At 36.1% G+C, this 17,621-nt stretch overlaps 1 pseudogene; it reads right to left on the reverse strand.

The window, feature by feature from the left end:
• LOC139734790 (quinone oxidoreductase-like) overlaps window positions 1–15,071 on the reverse strand; it is a 29,329-nt pseudogene extending 14,258 nt beyond the window's left edge.
• Window positions 15,072–17,621: the final 2,550 nt, after the last annotated feature.

Here is a 17,621-nt window from a genome sequence, read left to right on the forward strand (position 1 = left end):
TTGGGATTAGACTCTTTTTTTTTTAATAGGATGAAAAATAATGACCCTATCATAGGCCTGGAAGTAGGAGGAAAGGAAATAAAGTACACGACTTATGCCAATGACATAACCTGTTTTTGCAAAAATAATGAATATCTGGAGAAGGTTTTTACAGACTTTGAGGAATTCTCAGAAATGTCTGGCCTTTGCATTAACAAATCCAAAACTGAAGGCATGTGGATTGGTAATAACAGAAAAGAGGTATTACCTGGCCAGAGAAGGAATAAAGGTGCAAGGTATTAATTTTTCATACGATTTAGAAGAAATAAAAAGGAAGAATTTTGATGTTCATCTTATTTAGATGAGAAATACACTTGCTAAATGGAAAACAGAGGTTTAATTGTGATTGGCAAGGTACAAATTTAAAAAAAGTTTGTAATGTCTAAAATAGTATATTTGTTATCACTATTCCATTACCCACTGATTTTGCTAAAGAATTTGAGAAGCCGATGTTTTCCTTTCGATGGAATGGTCCGGACAAACATCAAGACAACAATGTTTGCTGATTAAGCGGAAGGTGGACTCAAGTTTCCAAACATTCTGTGTATGATTAATACTCAGTTAGTAAAATGGGTTCATAGATATTTTTTTTATATCAGACCATAATTGGATTCTCCCTTTTGAAATTTTTTCAGGCCATATTGTGGTAAAACAATTTTTATCAGTAATTTCATTACTAAGAAATTACCCGGACTTGAAGATATCCCATCATTGTATGTTGATCTATTGAAAGCATGGTCAAAAACAGATATCCACTACCAAGTGGCTGTTGATGATCAAAGTCATGTTGCTATTCTGAAACAGTGAGTGTGGAACCACCAATTCATTGTCGTAGGGAAAAGATTATTAGGTCTATATTGTAAATCATTACATGAGGCTGGATTGTGTTATGTCTGTCTACCAATTGTTTGATGACAATGGAGAAATTATCCAGTTTGATTTCAGGAATGGAAGTGATGTACCAAACAGTCATTATCAGAATTATATGGCAATTGTGCACTCTGAAAAAAAGAGTGGAAGACCAGATTATTGATCAGTGTTGTTTTGATGGACATGTCAATCATCTGATCAATAACTTAAGTCTCAAAAGAAAAAAAAAATTCGAGAGTTTCCCCGGAGATTATTGCTGTCAAATAAGGGGGAGGGGGTGCCATACACGGACACGAACACACACACACACACACACACACACACACACACACACACACTAAAAAACAAAACAAAAACGTAAACGTTTCTCGGCCCCTGCAGTGGTGTTCATGCATCTCTGTACCCTATCACCTATTCAGAATTCGTACTATTATAAACCAGTGGTCCATGATCTTGTGTCACCACATCTAGAGAAGATACGAGAATAATTAGGCATACTGTATGAGAACACAGTGAACACCAAACTGATAATGGTTGCTGCTGGCGACTGTGATAGCATCATAACTTTGACGTTTGTTGAACGTTGAATTATTTGTATCAATGAGTAGAATTTGTATAAAGGGTTTTCCTTGCTGAAACATTCCACTTGTAAAATATATCGAACAAGAATAGCTTCTTTTAGAGTTCTTTAATTATATACATTATTCGGATAGAAATAGTGTGCAATCGAACCGTACGTGAACAAAATGCTTTACTTACCGCACCACTAGCTCCTTGGACCAGCACGCTGTCACCATTCTTAAAATTAGCTCTGCAATTGAATTGCCAAAGCATGGAAATCAGTAAGTATGGTAAACAAAACAAAGACACCACTCACACACGTGTAAAACTCAAGCTTACTATTAGTTACAGTACTTCTGAACATCCGCGATCCGACATGCAAATACGCATTATTAGGTGTGTTTTTTTTTTCTTGAGGATCAATGTTTATTTTCTTCAAACAGTAAAATCAATCCCTACTGCAATGTGCTCTTAGATCTGATTTTTGATAATTTATGTTGATGTTTGATAATTCTAATTTTCCATATCTCAGAAGAAAATTGGCATTTCATGAATTCCGTTCTTACAATATCTTTAATAGTACCACAAGCATTAATTTGGCACCAAACGTTTTCAAATAGATATGATTCGTCTTCCCAAAGCGTACATGGATACGGGGATCCACTTTAACCCACCTCGTCAATGCTCTTAACGCACTGAAATAAGGAATTGGTAGAAGGGCACCCTCTTCGAAAGTCAGATCCTCATGAAGTTTGTAGACTCGGTCTGCATCTGCTAGGCAATACTGAGCGTACGTTCCCGTTATCGGTTGGCACACATAAACACGGTCTCCAGGCTAGTAAGAGGGAAAAGCACATCATAATTTCAAGTGACTTGGTAGGAAAATAGCTTGGAGTGGTATATGGCAGCAGAAAAAAGAACTACAACATTCTGTTCCTCTCTGTGCAAGCTCCTAATATCAATTTTTTTAAGAATCACTTTGGTAGGGATGGGAGAAGCGAAGTGCAACCCTGATGTATTCCGGTTGGAGAAACGATGTATGCAACCATCTCCCCCATGTTTTGGAATCGAATGGAATGTACAGAATAATGTGCAAAGTGATAACGAAAACAATATTTTCAAGCAGAACGAATTGAAATTAAAATTAGCCAGGTTCTTTTCGCCCGATCTCTTCTTGGTCGCACATTAGCGTACACCAGATTGTGTCATTATTCCTTACCAATGGGGTAGATTTACAACCACATATCACAGACTTAGCATTAGATTTTATTCATCACAAGTGCACGTTGACTTTATTAAGAATGTGAAATAAGTAAAAGATTTCAGCATGAAACGAGATATGGAGTAAAATAATATAGATTACGTTACCGAGTATTTGCTAATCGTTAATCTTGTCTAAGTGCCCTGAATGTATCAACTGGGTTTTGAAAATAAAAGTCATTCTTGCTCTCGGAATATTCTCGGAATATTGGTGTTATCCACAGAGTAAAATTTCACCTCCCAATTACTCCGCTACTTATGCTGTATTCCTCTCAGATATCACCCTATTTACATTACGGTTTGTTGGCTTGGGGCAACGCTCATCAAAATCTCTCAAACAGGTTGCTGCTTCCGCAAAACAAAAGCACTCCGTGTCATTTTCAACTCTAAAATCTCACGCAGATCCATTGATTTTTAGAATAAATTGCTAAAGATAAAAGATTTATATCAACCTATAGCCTGCTCCGTGCATTTGAATGCCCCTACCGCATGCCTTTCCTCTCTCCCTTTTTTTTTTCTTTTCTCCTTTCTCAACACCCGTCCCGATTTTCGTTGTATTGCTACCTTTGTAGTGTTCTGTTTGTACTTCGGTGTATTTTAGTTCATGTACTTGTCTTGCATCTTGCTTGTTTGTGCTGTTAGTCTCGTCTCTACCGGGTTTTTCCGTTTCATTTAGTGTATCACCCCTATGAAACAATACAGATTTATGTATGTACTCATGTTTAAGTTGGTTAATTGTCCAAGCAACATTAATTGGATTTGGTGACCATGAATATCTTCTTTTTTTTTTCGTAAGTATATTGTATATTGCAACGGGGGGGGGGGGCACAATTTATAAGCTTTGCTTTTCAGTGAGTCCCCCCCCCCCCCCATCTGCCTAATATGCCCCAATATAGGTTTTTCGGCCCAATTTCATAAGATTTGCATTTGATTTAACGATAAGATCATTCAAGTTCAATTAAATTTGAATGATCAATGAGATCAGCATTCAAAAAGGTAACTAGTCCATTCTGTTTAATTTAAGCAGCACGCGATTCCACGAGTTTCTCAAGCTTACGTGTAAAAGGGCGTTCAAAACACGCATGTATTACACATTTAAATTCGCATCAGCACTGCCGTGAAGAACGCTAGGAATTCAAATTCACGATAAGGCAAACATTTCCAACATATATGGGCAGTGTTTGTCATTGTTGCTTATGTTAGAATGGAGTTAGAATGGTTTACATCATTCCTGACTGACAGAACTCAATGTGTATTTTATGATGGAGCACTGAGCAGTTTTCTCAAGGTTAAATCAGGTGTACCACAAGGATCAATACTTGGACCGCTTCTGTTTTTTTTTTTTCATATGAATGACTTGTGCAACATTGATTATAATCAATTTAAAGTATCCTTATACACAGATGATAGTATTACGGCCATTTTTGTGGAAGGGAAAATGCAAGTGCTGTTCAAATTACATTACAGAATAATTCCAAATTATTCCAAATTTTGGTCAAATTTTAATCCTCTGTACAAAACTTGAATTTTTAACAGGAACCAATGATGTGTAATGAGTGTGTGCTTACCAATTGCTTACAATGACTCTGAACAATAAACATGAAACCCACCTGTTCAGAGCTTTGCTGACTAGGCCTCTGGTCTCTTGCTCCAAGGCACATGAATGCTTTATCATTAATTCATGATAGATTGCCCTGGGCACTGCTATTTTTAATTCATGGTAAAGGGTAAAATGCATGCACATTGTAAGCACATGTTTCCATGTTCTTGCATACACTACATTTCCGTATGAATTAAGACTAGCTGTGAAAGGGAATTCCTCATGAATAAATTATAAAGCATTCTATCCCTGTCCATTGTCCAGAACCATTGTCTGGGTATTAATCACACACTCTCGTACACAGCAATTGACCCCTGTGCAAAGTGAAAGTTTTGTACAGAGGGTTGAAAATAGAGCAAAATCTGAACCTTGACTTAAAAATTAATCTTGAATTTGATGAAACTAAGTTATGTTTCATTATCAAATTACCTCCAACAAAATAGTTCACTTTTCAGTTATTGCTCATGTCAATGTCAGTGTTATCTAATCATTTGTTTTTAAGGAACAAAGTGGGAAATGTTTTTTGTAACACCCAGTACTAGCATATAGCCCGTATAACTCAACTTTCGTACACATACATGTACATTTTATTGATACACAACTTTAGCGGCTGCTAGAGCAGAGTGTACATGAATATTTCGAATAGGGATAGAATTAGTGGGTAAAACATTTGACAATCAGCAAGACTAAGATCACTGGCGATACTCTTGAATGAAAGGGGTCTATACAGCTGAGCTGATTGTGACAACTTATGGTACGGACAAGGGCAAGGTAGGAATGTAATCAAGAATGTAAATATGGATGTGGACATCTAACAAATTCTAAGATGTAGCCATTCCCTAAATGTTGCATTCATAATGTTATGGGATAGATTAAAAGTGGAATACGACAGGTTAACAGGAAGGAAATACGTAAAATACTATTGAAATTAATTGATTACATGGAACTTTAAAATGAAAATGAAGTATGTAATCCAATATAACAGCAAAAAACAGGCGCGTAAAATTGAATACTCAAAGAATTAAAATGAACTATGACAGTAGAGTTGTAACGAAAATCGCTTGAATTGAACGTTTGATTAATTCGAATGCAAATCTTATGAAATTGGTTGGAAAAGCTTTATTATCATCCCTGCAGTCACCCTATCTTTAATGTGGCAGAACATATAGGACATTATGGCTATTTTTGTTCAAATACGAATACAATGTATTATGGGAGCATTATTGAAATACATGATTATCGTAACATACGGCCGAAATGTCATCTTCTCAATCATCATTTGCCAAAGAGCTTTGATAGAAGAACTAAAATGGTCACATTTGCAACGGAAATAATAGATGTTATGTTCAGACATGAGGTCGTACACTACGCTGTTTGGAATACATTTGAAACACTTTGTCGACATGACACCTGACAGCGTATATTTATGTTGACAAAAAAAAAGAGAGATACAGACTGCAACATCCCCCCCCCCCCCATAGTCGGCAAAGACCGAGTGACAATAAACAATTCCTGAGCTTGCACTATTCGCTCGCAATGATGAATATCTGCTAACTTTCGTTGTCATAAAACCATACACATGCACTCTTGGATCGCTTTTTCGTAGAAATTTGGAATATCCTGTCAGAGGAAACGTTTTAAAATACTACCTTGACATTGATGACTCCATCGCCAACCTCGTCGACGACACCTGCCCCGTCCATTCCAAGGATGAATGGCGTCATGAATCCACGCCATCCCTTCGCTCTGATACGAATCTCTAACTCGTTGACACCAGCTGCCTTAAGGCGGACCAGGACCTGAACGGTAATCAGACACACAATCACAACTGTCAAACATTTTGTTGGCAAAACATTTGTAGTTCCGGGTGCTGCAGAGTCCCTGACGTTTTGGCTTGGGGTGGGGAGGCATAGTACCCAATGCATGTGAAAAGTAAAATCGGGGGATGCATCACAATAGTTGCTTGTCCATGTAATTGACTATATGTTTTTGTGGTCTTTCGTATAATTCGCCAGTCAAATTGATACAGCGATCGTTCAATTTCGGGGGTCTTGGCCATACTATCTTGTCGTTCAAATTCATTTTCGATCAGTCAAATTTGTATTCATGTCAATCAAATCTAAAATGTTATCATGTAAATTCATAGAAAGTAATCCAACTATGCGCAAAGCGGTCATTCAATTTCTCGCGAGACGGGAATGTGATTGCGCAGTGCAGCTATTCCAACATTCAAATTCGCTTCGGAGCAATATATTTAACACTTCGAGCAATCAAATTAGCACGATAGTATTCTGGTCTCAGCTTATAATCATTAGACATTCGTGTGTCTTCATCCATTAACTTATTGTCCCCGCTGGAAAGAACACAGTGTTCCACAGAGTGTTCACATAGTCGGCTACATGATGAGGATGATTTCACACTGTGGTGTGGTTTTTCAGAGAGTTGTCATATAGTAATGTTCTGTTTCACACTGTAAATTGATGATTCACAGTATGTTCACAATGTTGAAACACTCAAATTCAACAATATGACGAGATTTCACACTGTGTTTCACATTCTGTTTCACACTGTGAGACACTGTGTTCTTTCCAGGAGACCTGTCCATGTCTTTTTTATTTTTATTTGTATTTTTGCATGGGTACATGAATCAATTTTACAAACTTCATGAAATCCCTTTCTATCATTTTCATTGTTACTCACAGTTACAAGAAATGCTCATTTCCATTGATTTGAATACTTAGTACATCATGTTGTGATATGTGTTCTTCCTATAATATGCATTACATATAGACCGTATGTCTTCTTGGGAAAAGTACATATTTCTATAGATTTTCCTCTTTTTTTTTCTTTTTTTTTTACTTGGGGAACGATTGCTAAGCACACTAAGATCATTATTGATTTTCTTTTTATTTCCGAAACGGTACAATCATATACAAAATCAATAGTGATGAACAAGACATACTTGAAACATGAATCAAGGGTAAAACAAAACACAATGAAAACAAATAGACAAGTGACAATGATAGTAATATTTTATGTAAAGATGGATAGCCCATTTCAGATCTATCTATATGATAAATCTGTTCTTTCATGGGGTCCGAGATTTATAAATGTATATGATAACTGCATGTCTTTAATTCATACAAACATCATTTACCATATTAATTATCACAAAACAATCCCTCAAAACAACCCCTTTTCCCTCCAGGGTGTTCGTCCGAGGCCTCTGATGATACGGGGTAATACACACACACACACACACACACACACACACACACACAGACATTCATAAATTCATTTTGAATAATTCTACTATGTTCATCATACAAATGCAGTTAACAGTTCAAAATCCACATTAAAAAATACGTTTTTTATTTGTTAGTTTTGTTCGCTGCTGAACTGTCTAACAGACAAAGGCAGATCATCATATAATTTGCTGCCACGATAAAAAAAAAATGTATGTTTACAATTTTGCGAATTAGGTTTCGGTAAAATTAATTTCTCACGTTGTCTTTAAGAGTAACCGATTTCTTTGTAAATAAATATATCATGTAAATTAGTAGGTGCCATTTCATTTGTACATCATCGAGTAAACATGCCATGTGCTGCGATTTTCTACAGTTTTCCAACTGAATTATCATGAATGTTCACTTATTGATTTATGTTCATATTACTTTATTTTTAGTATTATCCTGTGCGATCTGGTCTGCAGTTTCTGTAACGTTTCTACATTGGCTTTGGCTGCTGAGTGCCAGATCATATAATCACCATAATAAAAAATTATACAGTAGTATCATAGTTGACACGTTGACGAATCCCCTCACTCTGCTCAAACGCCTTGATAACCTATTTACACAATATGTAAGTTCCATTTTAACTACGGAGTGAATCAATGATGATGCGTAGATATTTGAAGCTTCCAACTTGAGATATATGATATACTCTCAGGTTCAGTATACCATGTTTTTGAGCAGTTTATTTTTGATTTATTATGATTCATCCACATGTTTGATTTCTGTAATTCTTCATAAAGTACATTTTCGATCATTTTGGGATCTCTATTCGAGAAGTATATGACAGTGTCGTCTGCATAATTCTTTTTGAACATTAAAACAGTTTAAATACAACAAAAATGTATCGGACAAGTATAGATATGTGTTACCCCATGAATTACTGGTAATTCTGATGATAGCTTACCGTTAACTGTACGTCTTCTGTATATCTATCTTTTAGGTGTGATGGGTTAGGCATTGAATTTTATAAATGTTTTTGGAGGGATATAAAAGATTTATTGGTTGAGAGTTTAAATGAAGCTTATGTTAAAGGTGAGTTATCTGAAAGTCAAAAGCAAGGGGTTCTTACACTTATATATAAAAAGGGAGATAAACGAATTTTAGATAATTGGAGACCGATATCATTATTAAACACAGACTATAAGATAATTGCTCGAGTTATGTCTCAGCGATTGCAAAGAGTTATTCATAAAATAGTTTCATGTGATCAGACTGGTTATATAAAAGGGCGTTCAGCTGTAGATAATTTGAGATTGATTCAAGATATTATTGATTATTGTCATGTATTAAAAAAGGAAGGTATACTTATTTTTTTGGATTTTCAAAAAGCGTTTGATTGTGTGAGTCATGTTTCTTTTGCAGGTTTTAAAAAGATTGAATTTTAAGGAATCATTTAGTAAATGGATAAATGTTTTATATACGGATGTAATGGCAAAGGTTATTAATAATGGATGGGTTACAAATGTATTCAAGATTACAAGGGGTATTAGACAGGGTTGCCCCCTATCAGCGTTATTATTTGTTTTAGTAGTTGAAGTAATGGCAACACGTATACGCTCTAACATGAATGTACACGGCATTAGCATACCGGTTTGTAACGATCCGTCCAGTGATGTTTATGATATACGTGTTTCACAGTTAGCTGATGATGCTACTTTAATTGTTGACTCGGTAGAGTCAGGTAATATTGCAATGCAAGAGGTATTAGTGTTTGGTGAACATGCTGGGTTACAGTTGAATTTTCAAAAAACAAAAATATTACCATTGAATATTGATATCAATGAAGTAAATTGTTTTAAAAGTTTAGAATGGACAGAAGAGCCGGTTACACATCTTGGTGTTGTTTTGTGTCAGTCAGAAAATGAATTTAATTGTTTAAATTGGTTAGTTAAAATTGAGAAAATTTAGCGAATAATAAGAATGTGGAGGATGAGAAATTTAACTTATTATGGGAAAGTAGTTATTATTAAATCTTTACTTGTACTCAGTTAATTTATCTTTCAACTTGTTATAAAATTCCTCAGAAATAAGTAAAAGAGTTGAATAAGATATTATTTTCATTTTTGTGGAATTCTAAAAGAGAAAAGGTTAAAAGAGCGGTTGTAATGAATTGTGTTTTACAAGGTGGTTTAGGAATGATTGATTTAGATGCAAAAATGAAGTCACTTAGGCTTTCTTGGTTGCCGAAATTATTAGATGCTAGTGATAACTCTTGGAAATATATATGTAAATTTTGGTTATATAAGATTAGAGGGTTTTATCTATGTTTACATCATAATAATTGTTCAGCTGCAGATATGGTGTTATTGTGTAAAAGATATAAATTACCGTTATTTTATTTTGATCTTCTTTCTACATGGGCAAAAATGCATTATACAAATATATTGCAGGTAAATGATATATCAAATGAAATTATTTGGAATAATACGAACATCAAGTATATGAATGAAATTTTATTTAATAAAGATTGGGTTGAAAAAGGTATTATTCATGTTAAACAGTTGATAAGAAATGAATCATGGAAAAATCATGAACAAAATTGAAATAATGAATTTGAATTCTTTATTAAAGGGATCGTATAGTTTTGGTTGAGACTTAACTTCAGGTTTTCACAGGTTTTTATCATTTTCTTGTGAGATAGTGAGAAACCTCTTATGAAATATGAAAGAGCATGCAATTCCAAGAGGGATTCAATATTTATTTGAATTTGATGAAAATTTGTTTTGAAATGGCCGAGATATAAAAAACAGAGCGATCCTAATAAAGTGTGGGAACCACATTTTATTACGATCGTTTTGTTTTACTTTGTTTTTTGGATGTTTCAGCTATTCCAAACCCGTTGTTATCAAATAAACTTTGAATTCCTCTTAAAATGGTATGCTCTGTACTATTTCATAAGTGTTTTCTTGGTATCTCACTAAAAAGTTAAAGCCCAATTTTCATCTCCACCAATACTGTACCATCCCTTTAATATCGTTTCAATATGTAAGAATTAAAAAAGCATTGCCACAGGTGTGGTTTGATTATTTGTGTAAAAGGCAATGTACCCGAGATGTTTCGTTTAATAAAGAATTGTTTCAGATAAATACTGGGGATATAATTGAATTGATAGTTTTAAAAACAAAACAGTTTTATTTGTTGTTGCTGGATGAAAAGAAATCTGAGTTAAGTGTGATATATTTTTGGACAAAAACATTGCATATACCTCCAGAATTGATTGGAAAGTGTTGTTTGATTTCAAGTTTGGAAAGTTATTCAATAATAAGGTGAAGCAATACAGTTTTAAGTTATTACATAGAATATTACCATTTAAAGAAAATTCAGTAAAATGAAAAATTACGTTTGATATGATTTGTAAGAAATGCAGCGAAGCTGAATCTATTTGGCATGTTATGTTATATTGCCCAGATACAAAGTTATATTGGGGAAAAATATCAAATTTTACATGCGCTTATTTTCATATTGATATCACTGTTAATGAGCGAATGATATTAACAGGATTTAATGTAAGAGATAAATCTTTGATGTTGTTGAATTTGATATTAGTTTTTGCCCAATATACGATTTTTCGTTTGTATGTACTTATCAATTATACAACAAAAGCAACGAATGTTTACGCACTATTGACAGATTTTAGAACGGAGCTCATTTTGAATTAGAAATTTTTGGTTAAAAAAAAAAAGCTACTTGATTTCACGAAAAGGCACCTTTATGAATTAGAGCAGAAGTTGAATCATAAAGATTATATTTGATTACCTGTGGATGCACAAATTAATATGCTGAGGTAATGTTACATTCAGGGAATATTTTGGATATAATTTATTTGAAGTATACTTTCACCAGAGGAATCGAAATTTATGTGATGATATGATTTTGACAATTAATTGTTCGCACACTTATTTTCTATGTTCGTACATCCTGCTCTCTATATGTCTTTGTGAATTTTTTTAGATATTTGAAATGAAATAACGTCCCTCGAAGGAGGATTAAGAAAAAAAAAATCTTTTAGATAGCTATGAAACCAGTCTGAGGAATTAAGTCCTGAGGTAGAAGCAAGCTTTTCCAGTAGAATGTCAGTGTCAACAGGGCCAAAAACCTTTTGAAAATCGACCTAAAAGATCCAGTGTGCATGCCATGGTCAAGTTACATTAAAAATAAGCCAATCATCCGTTACCTTAATGATCTCAGTACTTGTTGAGTGCAATTTTCGAAATCCAGATTTATGCGGAGTGATAATATCATTGTTTAACACAAATCGGATTAGTTGACGTTGAACGATTTTTTTCTGAAAGTTTCGAGACGCATGGTTACAAAGAAATAGGTCTATGATTATCGGGATCGGCTTTATCGCCCTTTTGAACAGTGCTTTGCTATTTTCCATCTCTTCGGAACCAGCCCCTCACAAATCCACATATCAATAATGTGCGTTATACCTTTAACTAACTCAAGTCCGCATAACTTCAAAACATACAAACTTATACCATCAATGCCTAAGACTTTTTGTTTTAAGAGACAGAAATTTCTTTAAATACATGTTTCCCTCGCTGGTGATAACACAAATGAGTTTTCAGTCTTAAAATATATAATTTAATGGGATATCTTTAAATTACGACTCAACACACACCTTTTCATTTATTACTGTTTATTTATCAAGTACATCAGAAACTTTTGCAGCGCAGAAGAATATGTCTATAGGTTTTGGCTTTATAAACTTATATATTATTATCATTATATTATATCTTGCGACTCATTTTCCTCATAGGCAATTGAGTTGGCAACATTTTAAAAATGGTTATTGAATTCCTTGGCTATATTTTTTCTGTCTCCGGTAATATGATCAATTCTGAAGAATCATTAATCCATAGAGCATGGAAAGTGCTTTCTCTTTACACTTTTGACTCTGATTGGCATATGCTTATCTACAACTTCCATTACCAGTTTTTTTTCCCATTGAGGCACTGCCTCATCTAAGCAACCACATTCTTCTATTTAGACCAATTTTGTGACCGAATCATATCTTTAAATGCATCTACATCAATACCAGTAGTTTTTTTCAAATCTGTTCATCTGCTTTAATTTCCATAAAAGGTAGCTTAGCGGATGATCAGTGAACCCCACGTCATGAACACCCCAAGAGATTACCTTAACAGGTTAACTACACAATTATGATCTATACATGAGAGATTGTGAATCAGGAGATATACGCATAATGCTAATGCTGCATAATGTTAAAATCAATGTCCCCCGTCAAAATCATAGGCGCTCCAAACCCTTCATTAAAAGCAAACTTATCTTCATACTGTGAAAGAGCGTTCCAGTTTGAATTCGGTCTGTACCAGTTCGCAAGAAGTAGAGGCGTGCAGTTTGCAACATCAGTTAATTAATAGCAGTATAGCCTCCACCTGTTTACAATTCAAACTTGAATGACGATATTCATATGGCACTCTCTTTTGAATGATCTCGTTATCAAATTAAACGAGAAACGCACAAAAATACCTGCAAAAAAAAACCCCTATATTATAACGTGTGTTCATTATACAGTGTCCATTGTTGTCTCTGGAGAAAAAAAAAAGTCATTTCAGTGAAAATTTGGCCTACATATTGTGTCAAATACAATGACAAGAAGATCTAGAACTTTGACTGAGCCCATTGAAAATGATGTGTGTGTGTGAGTGAGTCACTTTCTTTTCGTGCACATTATTCTTATAAGTCTCCGTGTGTGTGCCTGTTATGCTGGAGCATGCCCTGTTACAACACCTATCCTTTTATGCACAATTCCTGGTTTGACACGAGCATGGTTAGGTTAAGGGTAGCCCTATCCAACCAGTATAATGAGTACGATGGTATTGACATACACTATAGCCTATTTGACGCTGCACCCCTGCCAGTATCAGCCAGCCTGTGGATTGCAAACAAATAGTGTTTGTCTCTTTATATTTTGTCATCAATCTTTGATTATAGAGATGTTTATATGAAAAGTTTTGAAAGGTCCTCGACCCCCCCCCCCAAAAAAAAAAAAAATGTTATGTTGATATGTTGAAGGTCTTCGTTGCTATCATAAGATATCATAAGCGGTCTTCTGCTGATTTGGAGAGCACACAGCTGTTTTCATAAAGGCTATGAAAATTATGTTGTGCTGGAATTAGTTGTACATTTTGGTTGTCACTTTTATTTTCTATTATTAATTATGAAAGACTTAGCCCATTGGCTAAGTCCACTTTCATAGATACTCAGTATACACAGTCTCTCAAAAACAAGAAATCTGCGTGAGGACAATTTATAACATAGCCCTAGTATAAGGTGCGGTACACTCGAAGGAATTTTCTTAAATTAATTGAAAAGTTGCGTTTCAAAAAAAAATATTACGCAACAAGAATTTAGGGGGGTTGTCTTGTGTTTGTCTCTGCTAAATACATTTCTCGTTATCCTATTTAGTGCGAGAATACCAAGAAATTTTCTCCTCTCATTATAAGCTCTTTGGAGAATACAAATGACACTATCGTGACATCTGTTGCCACTCCGTGCTTTTACAGCCATTATTTTGTCACTGCTTGTGAGCTGTGTTACAAGTTTCAGTCCTAGAAATAAAAAGTCTCTCCATTCCCATGGGAGTATGATACATTCCCTCCCCTTTGATCCTCATCAGTATACTTCATGCACAGTGGAAAGATGTACACGCAGGAGAAAAGTCAAGATTTAACCAATTAGCCATTCGCATCTTCCCCGGAAGATCATTATTATTTTTTTCTCGAATATTCCACACAAAGCATGCACCAAATCTTTGAATTTCATTTGAAGGGAGGACACTCCTCCCACACCCTCCCTTTCGTTGCCCGGAATATTAATTTTTCTAGCTTTTTTGTATTGGAAACTGTCCAAATATGCAATAGATCACTGGATTCGGATTGTGATTTGTAAAAGGGAATTTCAGTTCTTAATTTTTAAAAGTTCACTCGTGTGGGAGAGGGGGATACACTCTCCCTCTCCGCTCTACTTCAAACACGCCCAAGCACACGCGAGTCAAGCAGTGACAAATACCGATTGTTTTAAGTTTTAGCCATTAACTTTGTTCCTGGATATTATTCGGCTCAGGTGAGCTATTGCGATCGCTCTTCGTCCGTTGTGTGTCGTGCATAAACTTCTTACATTTTCATCTTCTTCTTAAGAACCCCACGACCGATTTTCACCAAACTTGGTAGATAGCATCCCTTGGGGGATAGAATCTCAATTTGCACAAATGGGCACCATGCCCCACCTGGGGCAAAATCTTCTTCTCTAGAACAAGAAGGGATAGAGCTAAGTTGCTAGGAAAGTAAGAAAACAACGAATACTTTGACATTAAACTTGATTTTCCTTACCTTTCCGGCGACGACCTTGGGGACAGGAATATCTTCTTTTATTTTCATTGTGTCCGCGTCTCCGTACTCCTCAATTATGACAGCTTTCATCGTCCGGCCGGCCATTTTCGGATTCCTTTCCTTGTGTGATTCTATCGGTCAATCACTTCTATCTCTTTTTGTTTCCCCACTAAACCTCCTTAGCTTCACTATCAAAATTGTCGATGCTAAGCAACTTACCTCCTGCAATATATGATCAACAAGTAAAGAGCGAAATAACTGAAGAGTGATGCGTGTCGTGTGAGGAACACAAGTGCCTGCAACAGTGGGTCGTTGCAATAATGACTGGCATGCTCCAAGAAATTCCTTTAAACGATTACAGCATACCAGCAAATATCACTTAACCGATACTGACATATGCAAGCATGTAATGACATTTAATGACACTACGTTGTTGTAGTACCTGAAAGCATGTTCTGCGTTTGTGATGTTTTTGAGCGCGGAGAGTGCGAGGAAACTTTTTTAAATTCATATCAAAGCCTTTATTCGAAGGTATAAAAGATATAGTTTCCAGAATAGGCAAGAGTCTTGATCGGGTATTGGCTCGTATGAGATTGCAATGTCATTCCCTATACATAAAAGTTATCATCAAGGGCGTTGGAAGCGGGGGGGGGGGGGGGGGGGGGTGGGGGTGGGGCGGGGACAGAGGGGGCACTTGCCCCCCCCCCCCCCCAATAAAATTTTGGGAGGCAAAACGAGTTTTGCCCCCCCCCCCCCGCCCCCTGATACAAATAATTAATCAGTTATTTAAAGACCAAAAAAATACATATAATTATATTGTAATCAAATTATAATACACTAATGATATATACATTATTATATATGACGTATGAATAAATTTAGTGTATAGATGGTAGCCTCGCGTCCTCGGGTGTGCCCCCTGAAACATACCTTCAGTAAACCTTTCATTTTCCTCTTCTTCTATGCTTTCTAGCAATATAAGAATAATTTTCATTGCTTGAACATTGCGATCACGTTTAAGACAGATGGCAAAGTGAAAGCGGCTCGCCCGCTCTTCCCGTACTTATAGTAAAATGAATAGTTTTCATAAGTTATGATCATAGTCCTTCGCAGTGATTTTTTTTTATTCCCTTAGAAATTGAATTTCAAATGCTCTATAAACGCGACTTTTATACTTTGTTTTCACAAAAACTCCTTACCGTGGGAGGGGGGGGGGGGGGGTATCCCCTCCTACACCCTCCCCCGCTCGGTCGCTTCGCTCCCTCGCCGAGGATCTCACACCGTCACATTAATGTGCCCCCGTATGTTATAGGAATCATAGTCCTTCGCAGTGATTTTTTTCACTATGTGTAACTTCCTAGAAATTTGCTTTTTAATGCTCTATAAACGCGACTTTTGCACTCTGTTTTTACAAAAAGTCCCTACCGTGGGGGGGGGGGGGGGGGGTAGCCCTCCTCCCACACCCTCGCCGAGGATCTCACTCCATCACATTAATGTGCCCCCATCGAGATTTTGCCCCCCCCCCAAAAAAAAAACAAACCAAACAAACAAACAAAACAAAACAAACAAAAAAACAAAAAAAAAACACAAACGAACAAACAAACAAACCAAAAAACAAACAAACAAACAAACGGCGCGCTTGATTATCATGGTGGCGAAATGATAATGCCTGATAATTTGGATCAGTCCGTCACGGGAACTTGAAGATACACGAGTTGTTGGAGGTTTTGCAAAGGGTATACAAATAGCCATATGATTTCTTTCCTCATTTAGCAATATTAGTTGGTCAATTGAGAGCAATTCTGACACGCGCATTTACAGTGAGATTCAAACATATTTGAAGAAGCCAGAAAAGTAACACTGTATGTACAAGTATTGGTTGTTACATATAAAGCTGGCATCACTGGAGGGGTAACGCCAATGAAGGGAAACAAGTGAATTGACATGGCGTATATAAACTAATGATAAGGCCTAGGAAGCGGGATTTCACATGGACTGGTACTAAACAAGAATAACACTTTACGAACATGCACGGTACGGTACAAAATACACCCTGTCCCTTCCGTTAAGCGAGTTTTAATAGTACACTGAATATCGAAAGAAAACTAGAAATATCACTTAAGGTGATTAATACCCCCGCCCCGTGACGACAGTCTTACCCAAGGAATGATCTTTCCTTGATCTTCTGCCATTTAAATGCCGTTACCATGGCAACGCAGCTTCCAACACGTCCGAAAAATATGTCTTGCACATCTTCCCACCAAGACTATTGTGTGTGCCACATTTCATAAGCTTTTGTCAAAAACTGAGGAAGTAATTCAATCCACAAGATCTTTTCCTTGATCTTCCACCATTAATATGCCGTTACCATGGCAACGCAGCTTCCGACACGTCCAAAAAATATGTCTTGCACATCTTCCCACCAAGACCAATGTGTGTGCCACATTTCATGAGCTTCAGTCGAATACAGAGGAAGTAGTTCAATCCGCAAGATCTTTCCTTGATCTTCTGCCATTTATATGCCGTTACCATGGCAACGCAGCTTCCGACACGTCCGAAAAATATGTCTTCCACATCTTCCCACCAAGATCAAGGTGTGTGCCACATTTCATAAGCTTTGGTCAAAAAACTGAGGAAGTA

The sequence above is a fragment of the Diadema antillarum genome, unplaced genomic scaffold, assembly GCF_040938485.1.
Source record: "Diadema antillarum isolate AM-2024a unplaced genomic scaffold, OU_Dant_1.0 scf00000027, whole genome shotgun sequence".
Taxonomy (NCBI): Eukaryota; Metazoa; Echinodermata; class Echinoidea; order Diadematoida; family Diadematidae; genus Diadema; species Diadema antillarum.